Source organism: Silene latifolia, chromosome 7 (genome assembly GCF_048544455.1).
Source record: "Silene latifolia isolate original U9 population chromosome 7, ASM4854445v1, whole genome shotgun sequence".
Taxonomy (NCBI): Eukaryota; Viridiplantae; Streptophyta; class Magnoliopsida; order Caryophyllales; family Caryophyllaceae; genus Silene; species Silene latifolia.
The window spans coordinates 98,751,463-98,767,094 of NC_133532.1; the positions used below are offsets into that span (position 1 = coordinate 98,751,463).

General features: G+C 38.0%; 1 non-coding gene across 1 annotated transcript; it reads right to left on the reverse strand.

Annotated features, from left to right (window-relative positions):
- Positions 1 to 351: 351 nt before the first annotated feature.
- Positions 352 to 458, reverse strand: LOC141593487 (small nucleolar RNA R71). The gene has a single exon (XR_012521567.1). It is a non-coding gene; the product is annotated as a small nucleolar RNA R71 (small nucleolar RNA).
- Between the last annotated feature and the right edge of the window lie 15,174 nt (positions 459 to 15,632).

Consider the following 15,632-nt stretch of genomic DNA (forward strand, 5'->3'; position numbering starts at 1 on the left):
TCCGTACCCACCGAGGAGAACCTACCCAATGGTACTCCCACACCACAACATTTGACCGGAAATTTTATTGCTAAATCCGCCTTTATCTAATTAGTCGAAAGGAGCCAATTTGGGGGGATGCCTAGTGAAGACCCTCATTCTCATATGGAAACCTTTTGTGACTATTGTGATGCGATTTCTCAAACCGGTGTAACTCAAGACCAAATTCGATGGGTCTTATTTCCTTTTTGTCTAACTTGCACCGCGAAACAATGGTTGAAGGGCCTTGATAAGGCCACTCTCGGAATTGATTCTTGGAAGAAGTTGGCTCTAGCTTTCTACAAAAAATTCTACCCACCGGAAAAGACTAACATGCTAAGAGCTCAAATTACGGGTTTTAAGCAAAGGGATGAAGAATCTTTGTATGAAGCTTGGGAGCGGTTCAAGGGAATTTGTCGCTCATGTCCTCACCATGGACTTAGCGAGTGGTTCTTGGTACAACAATTTTGGAACGGTCTATATGAAGATTCAAGGAACATTCTCAACATGGGATCAAATGGAATGTTCACCGAAGTTGATGACAATCAAACATGGAACAAGATTGAGGAAATTGTTGGGAAATGTGTCCTCAACAATAGTGCGATTACATGATTTAAATATCATTATTAAATCTCATTTTAAAGAATACAATTGGGAAGTAATATTGTTACTGTCAACTGGTCAACATATATCGGTAATGATTGGTGACTAGAGTTTGACATTCCGTCGTGTGACGGTGGTGATCGATTGACCCCTAGGTCATACCTAAAGGGCAATACTCTTAATTGATTATTTGATTAATCGTATAACGTTACGAGTTAATTAAATTACTTGAAAATTGACGGACGATTTTGGAAGTAAAATTTACGTATCAAATTGAAATGTGATTAAATGAGATACGGTCCGAGTAATTGAATTGTATCATTACTCGGATGAAATTATTGTTTAAAGAAACAATTGGAATTGAATGAATTATTATAAATACAATCTGTTGTGATTTATAAATGGTAAAATATTTTGGCACAAGTAATTATGAAATTACTAAGTCGATTTTTGTGTGTGACGTATTTTTATTAATACGTTGATTTTTAATATGTTAAAAATACATAACAAATTTATGTGACATATGACATGTGACATATTGACAATTGACAAAAATAATATGGATCCCATATTAACATATGTGCCGAAAATAAGAGGAGGTTTAAGCTAATATTGTGGTTGTTTTATTAAGTGGTAAACACAATCATTACATGCTTTAGTAGCCATGCAAGCCTACTAAACATTGTGAAGACAAATGAATGCATGCATCGGCTCTCCTCCCTCTCTCCTTGGTCCGGTTTTTAAGAGTGAAAAACTAATTGTTTTTCCTCTTAATTTACCTTATACACAATAATGAAATGTCATTATTCATTCATTCTTTTACACAATCTAAAATAAGAGTTTTAGTGAGATAAAAACTCCCATCTTCTTCCTTCCCAAAAACCGAAATGTATAAGTGTTTTATAAATATTTTGGTTCAATTTTCTACCTTATTAATATTATACTAGTTCTTGTAATATTAATTAAATTAAGAGAAAGCCTTGGGTATAAAGCTTAGGGAGAGATCCTACACTTGGATCTTGTTCTTCCATCTTAGGGAAAGCTCAAGAACAAAAGAAAAGGAGATTTCTTTTGTGCCCTTAGATCCGAAATCAACAATGTAAGGACATTATTTCTCTTCTTTTATATTATTGTTTGCATGCATAAAATCCGTTTTAATTTTATGACAAATTAATTAGACATATATGAGTATGTTAATATGTATATGAATCTACATTTCCTTCAATCGGTATCAAGAGCCACGGTTGTTTGCATGCAAATTGGTTAAAAGTTTTTCCGAGTTATAAGAATAACAAATAAAACTTGTAAAATTTGTGTTATTATGATATATCACGAAATTATTACATGCATGTTAATATTTCTGGTCCTAAAATGTTTTAGGATATTTTGGTTAATTTTTCGGATTTTTATTGTTCATAATTTACAATAATGGCATTTAAATGTGATTTTATGAGTAAAAATGTCATTTTTGGTCTAAAATTAGCTATACTTAGAATTTTCACTTGGTTTTTGGATATGTTGTTACATATATTATTTTGAGATAACCTGTAAATTTTCATAATTTTTGGACTTGTTATGCTCGAAAAATGATTTTTTCATTATTAAATTCGGATTTAAGTGAAAAATAGGTTAATATGAGTTAAATTTCGAATCTGGTCATAAAAAATTAATATGTTGTCACATGCAATTGTACAAGATGTGTGTAAAATAATTGGCTATAAATAAGTCTTTTTGCATGATTTATGAATTTTTGAAGAAAAATAGCATAAATAGTGACATTATTAGTGGAAAATTAATAAAACATAATCTATGACTTAGGAAAAACGTCTAATGTTGCATTTTATTATCTTTTTCAGATCTAAAATTGAAAAGTTAATGAAAATAATTTTTCCATGTTTTTATGATTATTTTATTAAAAATCGATAAACCGCAACATTGTTTTTCCGGGGAAAATTTCGAATTTTTTTAACCTAAGATTTTGAACATTATGAGTGTCATGGAATTTTTCCAGAATGTTCATGAGTTTAAATTTCAAATTTTGAATTTATTTGAAATTTTTGGATTTATTTGAAGTCTAATAGCTTATTTTTGTAATTTTTGGTCCATTTATGAACAATTTTATAAAATATGGGTTAATTATGGTCAAATTATTAGTGAAGACTATATTTTGAGTCCTAAGAGGTTAGGGTAATTAACTTATGCATAAATATGAGTTTATGTATTTTTGTGATTATAAAATGTTGAAGTCACGCAAATCCGTAAAAACCGAGTAATATACGATATTGGCTAATTAAAAAGCGATTTAGCATAAAATTGAGCATGTTCATACATATTATAATGCTGCATTTTCTTTATGATTGTCATAATTTTAATTTATGTAATTTTGAATTATGTAATTTTACTTAGTATGGCCTTAGTTTTTAATTGGTATTTCCCGAAATGTATGGGAATATCGATTCGGTTGTAATTTTATTGTAATCTCGTATCACCGTTTTGTAATTTAATAGATTTATTTTATTTTAGTTACAAATGTATAATAGGAAATTATGTAATTTATTATTTAATTTTATTCATTCCGGAGTTCCCAAAGACGGATTTCTTCAAGAATGGCGATACATAAAGACGGTGTTACCTCGAGATGCGTGCCACAACCGAAGTTCAAGGGACCAATGGAGTTGGTTTCCGAATATGTAATAGTTAAATAGTTTTTCTATTTTAGGAAAGGCCATACTAGGATTTATTTATCTTTATGCTTGCATTTTATTTTATGTCACATGCATTGCTAAATCGCCATAACTAAACATGCATTGTCATTTTATCGAGTTTATCGACCGTGTCAATTAAAATTATCGTAGTTCACCGCTTTAGTTCACTTAAAACGTGATAGATAATAAATTGACATGACCTCTCGCTAAAACAAATCAATTGAGACATAGCCTTACCAAATAGTAGAAACCATGAAAACCTATTTCGCGAGGGAGTGCACTCGGCCCTACCGGGGTACAAACCTTGTTACGTAGGGGAAGTGGGTGATGAGTGTTAATCCACCGAGTTCATGTTAATGAGGGTTTCATCGGCCATACCGTGCCCAAGTTGATGTGGATTTAAATCATGGACACATTTATTCGAAATTTGGATTGAGCTCAACGGAAGTATTCGCGACCGTAGTTGCATGTGTTCCGGGCTATAGATAAATATTAGAGTAATTTTATCGACCAAGAGTTCTAAAAGTAGAATCGATTAAAGCGTTAATCCACCGAGTTATATTGATAAGGGTTTCATCGGCCATACCGTGCCTAAGTCGATATGAATTTGGGTCTTGGAATCATTTATCATAGTTGGGTAGAGGTCACTATGTAAATGCTATACTTGTTTACAAGTATTAATAAAACGATAAATGTTAAGTTTTCCATTATTCCGTTATCATATTGTTCTATTTCTTTACCACAATTCATATACGATATCATTTCGATTTTTGATTCAAATCTCCATTAAAACATCGTAACTAAAGACAAATATGAATTTGCTTCTAAAACCTCACATGAACCATTGCTAAGGATCTCTTGCAAAGAGTATAGATTAAAGTTATTCATTATCAAACAGGTTTTTGATTCTTGACTAACACATCTACTTACAATGGATTGTTTTTCATATACTTAATTGAATTAAGTACCTTGAAGCGATAAATTGTTTTGGTAATTAGTTTTGTCAGAATTCGTAATTGACCAAAATAACGCAACCACTTCAATGAAAGTTTTAAGACTAAAACGATTGAATTGAAGAGTAATCTTTATAAAATTCACCTTTGCTTCTCTAAGTAAAGACTCATTGAAATGAGTGGGAGCATTCTCTTAAACCGTTAAGATGAGGACGAGGTTAAAGAAGTAAAATTAGAATGGAATTGATACAAGGTAATGTTAAAGGTAAAGTTGTTGAGAATAACGATACTAAACCTATCAATCCCGACCGATAAAGTTTCCATTGTCTTAAATGTTGGACACGAGAAAGGAAACTACCCCAAATTATTGAAGAATCAACAAGTTAGTTGTGGGACATCTAATGGGACCTTCTTCTTTAATTGTTTATTTGATTAAACATAAAATTTTGCTAATACTACTTCGTCAATATTAGAAACCGGTGGTGGTTTTCATCATTATGTTTGATACATAGGATGATTAGAATATGACAACTAGCAACAATGAAATCAAGAGATAGAGTCATTGTGTACTAAATCTAGTTTTCGGGTTTGGAGTCGTACTTAATTGTGACTATTAAGTACATAAACTCTAAATAAGAATACAATTTGTTAAAGATACAAAAGAGGTTTCACTTTTGTGACCCTATACACCATGATTTGATGAATGGCTAGCCCATCATCAAGGTGATTATATTCTAAACCAAACTAGAATGATATATCATGAAGATGATGCAAGACTCAAATTGGTAACCCAAGATTAAACCTTAAATTTTGGAATGATGAACGCAAAGAGTTATCGAGTACTCTTGAAACCATTAGATTGTTAATGGTATATGCGTATCTTGTATTCAAAGCAAGATGTCTCGTGCCTTTTGGTTGAAAAGGAGATCGAGGTTGTATATCATCGATCCAAAATAGGTTAATCATTTTCTTTTACCAACGATTTAAGTTGACGCTAATATGTTCACTTAATAAGGTAAAGAGAGAAATCTTTGAAGAAGTTCAAAGAGTTCAAGGAATCACGATTTAGTCGTGATGGGATTATCAAAGTGAAGACTTTGATATAAGCAAAGGAAATGTGATATAGTATCACAAGTTAATCTCTCTTAGCACGCATTATGGAATAATGTGTGATTAGATAAGAAATCAAACGCTATTCGATATGGTTTGGATTTCAATCAAGTTACTTTGAGTTACTTGATCCTTTTGGGGATTTTATCATTTTTGTCTAAATTATTTTTCCACTAAATCGAATCATATGAGATATGAAATGGTAAAAGTACCATGTTTGTAAGTTTTCACAAGAAACAAATGCTCATTTTTCCCTTTCTTTCCTCACGAGTACGACGGGTTTGCGGCTCGTGAAGTCGCTTCTTTCTAAAATACAAGTTTATTTTAGAAGACAGAGGGAGAAATTATTCAAGAGCCACAAAGAATGCCATAGAGAATGTTATGTCGCAAGAAACTGGTCCTTCTTGGCTACATGAGACGTTTTGTGTAAAATATTGTTTCTTTAAAACCTAGGAGGTTAAATTCGTCACTTGTTAAAAATGATGAATTCATGCTACTTTAAGAAAGTAAAGAGCTTATAACTTACAAAAGAAATTGTTTGATTCAAGTTGATTACTTCTAGAAAGTAATGAACATATGACTTACATAAGAGTGTTTAAAGTCACAACTCAATACAAGGCTTAGAGCCATGAAAATCCGAAACAAAAAGGCTTGATTAGTGACAAAGAGTTTTGCACTAATAAAGAGATATTTCAAAGCAAGATTGGTTGCAAAGGGTTTTGCACTAATTGAAATGCTTAAGTCTATTTGGATCTTCTTAGGGATTGTGTTTCATTATGAGGTTATGAAATACATAGCAAGTGAATCTAAAACCCACTTCTTCAATAGAAGGAATGTATTCAATACATGTCTTGAGTTTAGTAGATTCTTGCAATCCTAAGATAATGTGAAACTTAAGAGAGGGTCTTAAGTAGGACATCAATGAGTTAGAATCAACATTTTGATCATGTGATAAAACATTTCTCGATAAGTCGAGAAGTTGTGTTTATACATGGAGTTTAGTGGGAGTTACGGAAATTTTAATTAGTCCGATATGTGGATGACATATTGATCATTGCGAATGATTTAAGACTTTTGGAGTATTATAATACATCTTGAATATCCGGATTTATGAAGATAAATCCACATGATATTAGGGTCGTAAGAAGAAGTCTTATGTTGATAAGATTCATGACTAGTTCAATTAAATTGAACATATTTGATTGATTTCATTTGCTTAGCGCCGAATCAATTAAAAAGAAATGATGTATAACACTTCATATGCTTTGAGTATGATGAACTGTTTTCAAAATCGAATTTAAGTAATCTTTACCTAGTATATAAAGATTACCCTTAAGTGCTTGCAGAAGCATTAAGAAAGTAAAGCAGAGTGTTTATGATGCAATTTTGTGTAAGCGTGTTACACAAGTGACAATTGACAATTGAGGTTGTGCATGGTTTCCGACAAAACCATAATCAAAACACATTAGGATGGTTAAGATACCATTGTGGCTATGATAATTAAGAAGTAGATTTTCTAGAATCGTTCTAGGCAATAAAGAACAATGAGAGATATTTATAACGGAAATTGAGTACACTTGCGATCATGAGATGTGCAAGAAGGATGAGTCCCGCACACTGTGAAAACAGCGGGAGCTATTCTTAGGCTAAGAGGGCCTATGTCTTGATTGGATCTCGACACGTACTCAGGAAGTTTTGTGATGCAAATGTATACATTACAAAGGAAAACGAGTATGTAGTAAGGTTGAGTAAGGTACAAGAAATTGATAAAACCTACTAATCAAAGCCTTCTCAAAGGCTAAACATGATGAGTCATGTCATTTCAATTGAATTGAAATTAACAACTACATGCAAGATCAAATTAGATTATAGAATATGAAATAGTAATCAGGCATTGACTATTCATATGTGATAATCGCATTTGTCGTTCGAGTTTTTCCTTAAAAACTCCTTTATACTTTGTTACATCCAAACGGGTTGTAGTGACAATTGAACCCCGTTAAAGTGAACACGGATTAACATTGTATTCGCCCATAGTCACTTGTATGAGGTGACGTCTCGAAGTGACTAGAGTGTGATGCGATTGATGGCAAGTTCAAATGTCATAGAGTCATGTGAGATGACTAGTCGATCACATAGGCAGACTGTTAGGAACTTTTGTCGGGCCTAATGACCGCTTATAGAGTTCTGGCAATTTATGTAGCCTGGTCGTGGCGAGAGCTGCTATAGTATTCAAATGAGTCGATTCTTTTGACTAAAGACTATTCACCTAAGATGGCTCAGTTTCAGATTAACTTTGATTTGTGTTACTACGACCTTCGTAAATGGGGTCAAATGGGCATATTTTGGGTTATGATGGCTGTGGCTAGTCGAAGGGAATGAGTGCGATAGGAATTGTCCATCCCCTTGTCAGGGTTAAAACAATATCTCAGGGCCACTCGAGGAGTAATGAACTGGAAATGCGTGGCCACGCTCGGAAGATATCCAGAGTGGATAAATCCGGTCAATCAGTTATTCTCCAGATCGAGGAAACCACTCTCGATATGATCACTTGCAAGTACGACCTGAAAGACACCTTGCATTGAGTGGGAGATAGTAATAGGACAAGAGAATTGACGCACACTTGTCGAGGACAAGTGGGAGATTGTTGGGAAATGTGTCCTCAACAATAGTGCGATTACATGATTTAAATATCATTATTAAATCTCATTTTAAAGAATACAATTGGGAAGTAATATTGTTATCACAACGGTCAACATATATCGGTAATGATTGGTGACTAGAGTTTGACATTTCGTCGTGTGACGGTGGTGATCGATTGACCCCTAGGTCATACCTAAAGGGCAATACTCTTAATTGATTATTTGATTAATCGTATAACGTTACGAGTTAATTAAATTACTTGAAAATTGACGGACGATTTTGGAAGTAAAATTTACGTATCAAATTGAAATGTGATTAAATGAGATACGGTCCGAGTAATTGAATTGTATCATTACTCGGATGAAATTATTGTTTAAAGAAACAATTGAAATTGAATGAATTATTATAAATACAATCTGTTGTGATTTATAAATGGTAAAATATTTTGGCACAAGTAATTATGAAATTACTAAGTCGATTTTTGTGTGTGACGTATTTTTATTAATACGTTGATTTTTAATATGTTAAAAATACATAACAAATTTATGTGACATATGACATGTGACATATTGACAATTGACAAAAATAATATGGATCCCATATTAACATATGTGCCGAAAATAAGAGGAGGTTTAAGCTAATATTGTGGTTGTTTTATTAAGTGGTAAACACAATCATTACATGCTTTAGTAGCCATGCAAGCCTACTAAACATTGTGAAGACAAATGTATGCATGCATGGGCTCTCCTCCCTCTCTCCTTGGTCCGGTTTTTAAGAGTGAAAAACTAATTGTTTTTCCTCTTAATTTACCTTATACACAATAATGAAATGTCATTATTCATTCATTCTTTTACACAATCTAAAATAAGAGTTTTAGTGAGATAAAAACTCCCATCTTCTTCCTTCCCAAAAACCGAAATGTATAAGTGTTTTATAAATATTTTGGTTCAATTTTCTACCTTATTAATATTATACTAGTTCTTGTAATATTAATTAAATTAAGAGAAAGCCTTGGGTATAAAGCTTAGGGAGAGATCCTACACTTGGATCTTGTTCTTCCATCTTAGGGAAAGCTCAAGAACAAAAGAAAAGGAGATTTCTTTTGTGCCCTTAGATCCGAAATCAACAATGTAAGGACATTATTTCTCTTCTTTTATATTATTGTTTGCATGCATAAAATCCGTTTTAATTTTATGACAAATTAATTAGACATATATGAGTATGTTAATATGTATACAGCGAAATTTGGGAAGTTGAATCTGCAACGTTGGTCTCGCGGACTCGGGTTGGGAACATACCGACGACAGAGCATCGAATGGGCCACAGTGCTGAACCATGCAGTTTTTGAAAATCCGTATGGAGAAACAAGAAGAGAGGCATGACAAAATTTGCCGTCTCTTGGAGAAAGCCCTTGGCCGCCTGTGCGTCTTTCCCAGTCGACAATTCATGTATAATCGAGGTATGTGTTTTAATCTTGCGTTAATTCGTATTTGTATTTTCAGCGAAATTTTCGACCCTTTTGATCGAAAATTTGGGGCTTTTCCCCAAATGGATTTGTCTTGCCAAATTGATCTTTAGGAATGGATAATAGGTAATGTTAGGAACATAACCATGTATTTACTTTGAATTTTCATCGAGTTTGGTGGTAATTTTGGGAACGGTTTAACGCAGCTAGATCGTAAATTGCTTAAAATGGCCTTAGGATTGCCCGTTTGTGATGAAATTTGATATTTGGGACCCTTGAATGATGGGTAAACTTTCTACCATCTTGGAAGTTTGGTTTGTGACAACTTTTCAGGACACTCTTCTGGGGCATAACCATTATAGCCCAATCTTTAGAGAATTACCGACTCGAACCGGAACTAGGCTTTGACTCGGACTTGACTTGACCCCGATTTGTCACATGAGTGATCGAATTGGTGAGAACATGGCCAAGGATGGCGAGAAATGGGAATTCCGGGCCTTGAAGGCTCGAAATTTCTTAACGAAAGGCTTGTCGTCATGATGCGGCTTGGATTTGCTTAACGTTGCGGTGATGATGCTTCTACTTCGGGAGGACTCATGGAGATAGACGCGGTGCGGTTGAGAGCGCTTTAGAGCGAGCTTTCCGTGCGGTGATGGGCACAGCCGAGGTTCCCACGAGAGGCGGCCCGATGAGAGAGGAGATTCGAGACGGGCCCACCTCGGACGAGGGTCGTCAGCGAGAGGAACTCCGCGTGGTGAGATCTGGGAGAGTAGGCACCTTGTGGGCGCACGGAAGGTCCTTGTCCTACGAGGTGGTGAAAACTTGGTAAATAGGAATTCCACAACTGCATTTACCTACCCTTTTCTATCTTTGTTCAAATTTCTTTCAAATTCATTCAAAACTAAGATAGCTTTATTCGAATCATAATAGGAGAGTTTAGGAACATGCGGTCATTCTCGGGGTACACGACGGCGATGGAGCCTTCTGACCATTATCGGCGGAGGAGGAAACCGTGATCGTGGATGTTGGGTCCTCTGGTTCCAGTACGGAGGGATATCGTGAAGAGGAAGTTGCGGACGACCTTGGCACGGTCGCGCTTTCTTGGATCGATTTTGGGATACGACTTCCGCGTTCACTGCCTTTTGGTGAGGTGGGAGTCACCTTGGAGGACTTCGGCGTGATTTACAGTCTGCAGGTGGGACTGAGAGATGGTGTGGCGGAAGCGCGTGAGGGCGGATCGGCGCGACACAGGAGTTGATCGAGGCGGAGCCACTTGTCGCGAAGAAAAGCCTGTTGCGTGCCGGGTTGGTACCCGGTTCACGTTCGAGATTACTTTGCGGGGAAGACCCGTGGCATCGGTGGTGATCGATGGGAGGAGACGGCTCCTCTCCTTGTCTGGTGAGCGGAGGGCTCGTCTGCGGCTTTGGTGGTTCTTGTCTTCGATTTACCTCGGAGACGAGGGTGGCTGATCGGCAATGACTTCTTCCTTGCTTCGACTGAGTTCCTAGGGCGTTGGGGCCCCGGAGTCTGCTTTGGTTTTGCGGTCCTCCCAGCTATGAGGAAACCATGGTTCGTCGGAGTTGATGGAGAAGGGGACTTCTCCTGGTGCCGTCGGACACGGACTCTTGTTGGAGTATGAACCTTCCTTTAGATCAAGTCCAATTTCTTTCTTAAATCGACGAAAGATCGTCATTGATTATTTTGTTTCTGGCGTGGGTGTACTCTTACTTTCAGGACCTCGCCTAGAAAGACAGGAAGCCAGTGAAGGGAGCTACCCGTAGTGAGGATTAGGTCATGTGCGGACGAAGAAACGAGCGTTCTTCTCCTGATGTCCTAGGCGGGATGTGAACGCTCTTCGGTGAAACGTAATTATCTGTTGTCTTGTTAACATTCTTCTCGTACTTTGTTTTAAATTGATCATGGGAATGACCTTTGCCTTTATATTGTCGTAGTGGGTGCCCAGGACCTTGGGCGGGTACGGCTGGAGCGCCTCGGCCTGTCGGCGGGGTCCTTCGACCTAGAACTCGAGTCGAGGGCTGCTTCTTGTTGTGGACGTCGATGGGTCTTGTGTGGTATACGGGCGACGGTTAGCTCGTCGGTGTTTCGGCGCGTTGACGGTTCCGTCGATCCTCTGGGAGCCGATGTTTAGGGGGAGCCTTACGGGCGAGAGGAGAGCGGACTTGGGCGGGTGCTAGTGGCGACGACCTTCTTCTCACGACGGGATGCCTTTCGGCGTTCCTTTACAGGAGGTTGGCGTATTGACCCGGTAGTGGTGAGTATCTTTTGTTTCTTGTTGGATCTTGATTTTTAAGAATCTGACGACGAAAGATCATCGATTAACGAGCCAAGTTTGTCTTTGCGGGGAGGTTGAGGCGGCGGGCATCGAGCCCCAGGAGTACCAGAGACCCTCGAGTACAGCGCTGCGGGAGGACGACGATCTCACAGTTACGTGACTTTGATGTAGTTTAATGACGGATCTTGGCTTTAGATGGTAGCGACATCCCGATTCGGAGGGTGAGTTCTTATTTTGCGCGGATTTTAGGTGAACATTTGATTGAACTTGTCCGGTTTGTGAGAATTCTTTTTAATACGGTCGCGCCGTGTCGGTTTGTGGCTTATGGAGGGTGCCGGCCGAAGCTACGAGCTACGGCCATCGAGGCACTTTGTCGGCGGTCGAGATCGTCGGTATGAACCTCATTTGTTTTTCCTTGATCTTTGGTTTCGGTTTTGTTTGAATTGATTGACATGCAGCCGATTTCTTGTTGTATCAAGCGGGTGATCGTGGTGGAGCGAGTTGACCCGTCTGGAGGACGGCTCGTTTGTCGAGGGGCTCGAGTTTCGGGACGTGAGATTTCGCTCTTATGGCGAGGGTTCTTGGGGAGTGGAGGGTCCCAATGATGCTTTTGTGTGTACATTTGGACATACGATTTTGAAACATTTTTGGACTTGTTTGGGCATGTAGCCGTTTACTGGATTTGGATTTGTTTGAAGTGCAAACCAGAAGCGGTTTGCTTGTACATTTTCTTTTTTGTTGTATATACGACGACACCAGTGCCTTTTTCTTTCCCGGGTTGTGTCGTTTGTACTGCGGGTTAGCTTTTGAACGGGTTTGGTAGACAACGGTTTATGAGTCATGCTGCGGAATTCCCATAGAAAATCACGTTCAATACATTTTTATTACACATAGGGCCTTTAATTAGTCTGAAAATGAGATCGAAAGGGCGTGAAAATGCAAAATTTTATCCCGGAAATAATGAGGACGGTAGGGAGGTTACCCCGAAAAAAGAAGAAATCTATAAGTTAGAAAAATTAAGAAAATGAAATGACTAAGTAAATGTTGAAATAAAAAAAAATGAAAACTAAATATAAAAGTGTGAGAAAAATGGCGGAAAATGTCGATATCGCCTCGAAATGTGCGCGTTATGTTAGAAGCACAAGCTGGTAAATTTCTGGATTGCAAAATAAAATCCGTAGGAATAGGAAATTATTCGTTTATAGGATTAGGAAAGATCAACGGAATCGAAGTGAGGGGGGAAGAGGCGCGGCTGTTTGCGTCCTTTAAGAAGGCCTTGTTGGCGCTGTTCAACGGTCGGTTCTAACGGTTTACCAAACGACAATTAGTATAAATAGAGCGTCGTGAACTTTAAATCATATAATTCTTCGTCTCTTCTTCCATGGGATTCACACAAAAAACTCCCGATAAATTTTCAAGAGAAAATTATCATCATGAATACTTTGGAGAGATTGAAGGAATGGACTAATGAGTTTTGAACATTGAGAAACATGATATGGGTGCTTATAACCAGCAGGTCTTTGTTGAGTTTGAAACTCATTAAGGTTGTAAAACCGTTCTTGGATGCCTGCCTTGATTATTGGGATCAAATTATCATGTTTTTGCGTTCCCGGGAGGTGATATTTGTCCTTTCGGAGAAATTCTTTGCTATTGAGCGGGTGGGACCCCCGAACATTTACCTGCAGGTCCGCCTGCTGCTCGAGGGTATAAGAGCAAGTTTAGAGAGATTTGCTTGGACTCGCTAGACTTGAGGTGGATCGCTTAGTTACCCCGAAAGGCGTGAGAATGTTAGACTTTATAGGCAGATTCATCAACGGAGTGACCCTACGTCTCTTATGTTCTTGGGGAGGAGAGCATTTGGCTTGTTTGCTTCATGTTTATGTCTTTCGGGGGACATGTTGATGAAGCTGCAGTGATCTAGTTTATTGGGTCTTATTGGCTTGAATGGGTACGCATGAGGAGCCCGACGTATGCTTGGGGAGATTATCTTGGGCTTGGACAATAGGAAATCGAGCCGCGTCTTAGGTTTTAGAGTCTGGTTATCCTACGGGTAAAAGACACCCTTCTTTCTTTCTTCTTTTTTTTTTTTTTTTTTTTTTGTTTTTTTTTTGTTTGTTTTTTTTTTTTTTTTTTTTTTTCGTTTTGCGGGTGTCAATACCTTTTTTTTTTGGTAGGTTTGGCTTATGGAACGACTCCGGTGCTCGAGCCCCGGTTCATACGCACTTTCTGTCGTGCGTATGATTTCGATGAGTTCTGAGTACATGGTGGACTTCACCAGTCTACCGACTATTGGAAGAATAATTTGAAGAATGATGATGGCCGTTGATCGGGTGGGTCATGTCAAGTGGTGGCACCTCGAAATGCATTCTTTGGGTGTCTTGCTGGATCCTCAGGTCGTGCGCATTCTGGATTGGAGTTTATGGTATGCCATCTTTCTGAGAGATTGATGAGGCAAGTCGGGTTGGAAGCGGATGATCCTGAGCTTGACACGGATTCATGTTGCTATGGCGCTTACTACGAGCCAAGAAGGTGGGCTATGAAATGGGCCCCAGAAACATGTGGTTCTTGAACTTCTCCTCCGATACCTTGTGGAGTGTCGGACTCTTATACGAGGTGGAGAAGGCTGCTGACCCGGGAGCGCGAAGGCGAGGAAGCGAGCCGTTGACTACAAGGTGCGAGGGAGAGAAAGAAGGAGAAGCATCGGCGGAAGGAGAAGAAGAAGCTAGGGTTCCAAGTCATTCATCCTTGAAGAAATCGAAGACTACTCCTGTTCGCGAGAGATGGTGGTTGGCAAGAATGGAAGAGTCGGGGCCTCGAGGAAAGAGCGGGTTGGTGATTAGGTGAAGTGGTCTTGGCGCCGGCTCGGTGGTCGTGAAGAAATATGACAAGAGCAGCAAAGGCGAGGAAAGATGGAGGAATAGCCGAAGTCTTATTTATTATTTGATTATTATTATTATTGTTGTAATAAGAAAGGAGGGATTTTTAGAATCCTAGCCTAGTCTATTTTTATTATTTATGGTATTATTATTATTAGAAATTGAATGAAATAAAAAGGTTAAGTGGTTATGAAACCGTTGTGATTTTCTTTAATTATTCTTGTCGAATTTCAAATGCAATGCAAGTGTCCTTATTTACATTTAAATATAATGGTGGGTTGAATCCGTGAAGGATTGCCCTCGTATTCACTTAAAAAGCGAAATCGACCCATACAGCGCGTAGTTAGAATAAATGTAAAGAATAATTGTTGAAGCAAAGAGCTTGTAATGAACATAGAAAATAAGCATGAGCTTTTGCTTACTCTGGAGGTGCGAATTTAGTTTGTTTGATGATATGAGGATGACAAGTTTGCCAGATGCAAAGAAGCGTAAGTGACATTGAATGGGCCGGTAGTTTATTTAGTGCCAAGGCGACACGTAGGTTTACGCGTGGCGCGTTTTTGTTCTATTCTAGGCATAGTATCGTTTGGTTGGTGAGATTTGTGGGGTTTGAGAACTCATTCCCATCTAGTGTCGTGATTCTAACCCACAGGAGTATTGATTTGACTAGATATGGTCGCTTGATTAGGTTTGAATTTTCCCCTTGGGTCGACAGGGAAAAGAAACTCACGACCGGTTGAGAACTAAATCTCCTTCTTTGATGTTTCTTGGCTAACCCTTTTGTTGGCTCGTTTGATCGTGCTTGATATGTTTGGACATTATGTAAGGCACGAAGCCTACGTTCATCCTGGAGGATGAGTTCTTCGTATCTATCTTTCTTCCATCGGCCTCAGGATTTGACTCTCTAGTAGGATGCGCGTGGGATGGTATTTCTAGCTCGACTGGTTGTCGGCTTCCGTAGTAAGT